This window comes from Nicotiana tomentosiformis, chromosome 7, assembly GCF_000390325.3.
Source record: "Nicotiana tomentosiformis chromosome 7, ASM39032v3, whole genome shotgun sequence".
NCBI lineage: Eukaryota > Viridiplantae > Streptophyta > Magnoliopsida > Solanales > Solanaceae > Nicotiana > Nicotiana tomentosiformis.
The window spans coordinates 96,972,573-96,976,287 of NC_090818.1; positions in this window are offsets into that span (position 1 = coordinate 96,972,573).

Below are 3,715 nucleotides of genomic sequence, written 5' to 3' on the forward strand. Positions count from 1 at the left end.
GTAAGCTCCACGCCTTTCGGAGTTGCCAGGTCTAGAGTGTTGTGTACATCTTATGTATATCTGTATATATGTTATGGGTAGGTCGGGGCCCTGTTCCGATCATAGTACATCTATCAGTAGAGGCTTGTAGACATATCCTGTTGGTTAGTGCAGTATGTTGGGTTTGTAGGCCTGGTATGTATATTTGATGGTTTGTCAGCTGTAGTAGCTATGACGGCCTTGTCGGCCTAGCTTTATATTGATGTTTAGTTAGCGCTAGTTTCCATTCAGTTTTATATTTTGCTTCGCAAATTGTCTTGCAAGGTGGCCCCATGGCCAAAGTATGACATTATATGTTCAGAGTCCCTTAGTCGCAATTTGGTACGCCAGGTTAGGTGAGGCACCAGGTGCTTGTATCGCTCCTAGGTTCGGGGCGTGACAAACTTGGTATCAGAGCAGTTCTGTCCTAGGGAGTCTACAAGCCGTGTCTAGTAGGGTCTTGTTTATAGATGTGTTGTGCACCACATTATATAAGCAGGGCACTACAGGGCATTTAGGAGTTGGTTACCCTTCTTTGAAATCTAAATCGTGCTACAGAACTGAGTTATAGGAAATTTGAATTAAACTTATGTGTTGGTGTTTGCATGCACAGATGACGGTGACTAGGAAGACTATGGCTAGCCAGAGGAGAGATACAGCAGTAGGTGAGGGGACCAGCAGGGTACCCCCAGTAGATGGGGCCCAGTCTGAGGCTCAAGGCGAGACCCCTACTCAGCCATTACCGGCTCCTCCACCAACTGCGGAGATTCCTAGGGAAACCGCACATCCAGTTCCCCCTCCACTTCCATCAGATCAGGACTTGAGAAGTGCGGTGCATTTGTTGACACAGTTGGTATCTACCCAGCAACAAGCTAGGGCATCAGCTAGTGCAGGAACTTCTGAGGGGTCTGGGAGTTCAAGGGTCCGAGAGTTTATTGCTTTGAGTCCCCCAGAGTTCACGGGGACAGATCAGAGGGAGGACCCGCAGGATTTCATAGATCAACTTCACAGGATCTTTCATGTTATGCATGCCACGGAGAAAGAGGCAGTTGAGCTAGCAGCTTTTCGACTCCGAGATATAGCCATCCTTTGGTACGAGGGATGGGAGAGGTCCAGGGGACGTGATGCACCTCCATCTATTTGGGAGAATTTTTCAGATGCCTTCCTTGACCAGTACTTACCACGGGAGATCCGACAGGCTCGAGTCGATCAGTTTCTAGCCCTCAAGCAGGGTAATATGAGTGTTCGAGAATATAGTCTCCGTTTTGACTCATTGGCCAGATATGCACCATCCATAGTTGCTACTATGCGGGACAGGATTCACAGGTTTATAGCAGGGTTAGCCCCAGAGTTAACCGAGGCATGTGCCACTGCTGCATTGCAGGATAGTATGGATATCTCCCGGATTCAGGCATTCGCCCAGAATATAGAAAGGGGTAGGCATCGGCAGCAGGGTACAGAGAGGGCTGAGCAAGGGCAACGTAAGAGGATGAGATTTCCCAGGTCTCAAGAGCAATCTCAGGGTAGTTATAGGACCCAGTACTTCGGACGGCCACCTAGGCCTCCGCCACCTCAGTTACAGGGTTATAGGTATGACCGCTATACTCAGTCAGGACCAGGTGAGAGCTCACGGGCGTCGGGTTTGCAGCGACAGCGAGGTTCTACGCAGACATGGTCATTTTCTCTACGGTGTGACATATGTGGTAGAGGACACTTGGGCCAATGCCGAGCAGGTTCTGATGCTTGTTATACATGTGGGCGTCTGGGGCATATGATGCGAGATTGCCCAAATAGAGATTCTGGGGGGATGGCACAACCATCGAGTTCAGTAACAGGATCATCTATGTCCGTGCATCCTTCAGGGCGCGAGTCTCAGTCTTCGGCTGGTAGAGGTCGAGGAAGAGGTAGAGGTTCCAGTTCAGGTGGTAATCAGAACCGTATCTATGCTTTAGCGGGTCGACAGGACCAGGAGTCTTCACCAGACGTTGTGACAGGTATATTAACCATTTGCTCTCACGATGCTTATGCTTTGATAGACCCAGGATCTACTTTATCGTATATTACCCCATTTGTCACGAGGAAGTTTAGTATAGTGCCTGAAATACTAAGTGATCCTTTTGCGGTATCTACACCGGTCGGAGAATCGATTATTGCTAGACGGGTTTACCGAGGTTATACGGTGACAATTTGTAGTCGTCAGACCTCAGCTGACCTAGTTGAGCTAGAGATGATGGATTTTGATGCTATCATGGGCATGGACTGGTTGGCAGCTTGATATGCCACAGTTGATTACCGAGCAAAGGCAGCTAGATTTCATTTTCCGGGTGAGCCAGTCCTTGAATGGGTAGGTAATACACCAACACCCAAAGGTAGGTTTATTTCATATCTGAAGGCGAGGAAAATGATCGCAAAAGGGTGCATTTATCATATTGTGCGAGTTAGAGATGCAGATGCTGAGATACCTACACTTCAGTCTATTCCCGTAGTCAAAGAGTATGCAGATGTGTTTTCAGATGAGCTTCCAGGTATTCCTCCAGAGCGAGAGATTGATTTTAGCATCGATTTGCTTCCAGGAACTCAACCAATATCCGTCCCTCCGTATAGAATGGCACCTGGCGAATTGAAGGAGTTGAAGGAGCAGTTAAAAGATTTGCTAGAGAAAGGTTACATCAGGCCCAGTACCTCACCTTGGGGTGCACCAATACTATTTGTGCGGAAGAAAGACGGCTCACTGAGGATGTGTATCGATTATAGGCAGCTGAACAAGGTAACTATTAAGAATAAGTATCCACTTCCAAGGATCGATGACTTGTTTGATCAGTTGCAGGGGCTAGATGCTTTTCAAAGATAGATTTGAGGTCGGGGTACCACCAGGTCAGAGTTCGGGAAAAAGATATTTCGAAGACAGCCTTCAGGACCCGATATGGCCACTTCGAGTTCCTTGTCATGTCCTTCGGGTTGACTAATGCACCCGCTGTATTTATGGACTTGATGAATAGCCTATTCCGGCCATTTTTAGATATGTTCGTGATAGTATTTATTGATGATATTCTGGTTTATTCCCGTTCAGAGGATGAGCATGCAGACCACCTGCGAGCGGTACTCCAAACCCTCCGTGATCGTAAGTTGTATGCTAAGTTTTCTAAATGTGAGTTTTGGCTGAAGTCTGTAGCATTCTTGGGGCATATTGTATCAGATGAAGGGATAAAGGTGGACACTCAGAAGATTGAGGCCGTGAAATCTTGGCCTAGACCTACCACTCCGACAGAGGTTCGTAGCTTTCTAGGCTTAGCAGGATACTATCGGAGGTTCGTAGAGGGTTTTTCTTCCCTTTCGGCACCATTGACGAAGTTGACACAGAAAGAAACTAAGTTTCAATGGACAGAGGCTTGCGAGCGGAGTTTCCAAGAGCTTAAGAACAGGTTGACCTCAGCTCCAGTTCTAACACTTCCAGAGGGTCTAGAGGGTTATGCCGTGTAATTGTGATGCATCAGGTGTCGGGTTAGGATGTGTCCTGATACAACATGGGAAGGTAATTGCGTATGCTTCAAGGCAGTTGAGGAAGCACGAGAGGAATTATCCGACCCACGACCTCGAGTTAGCTGCGGTTGTCCATGCACTTAAGATATGGCGGCATTATTTATATGGTGTTCATGTTGATGTATTTACTGATCATAAAAGCCTACAATATATCTTC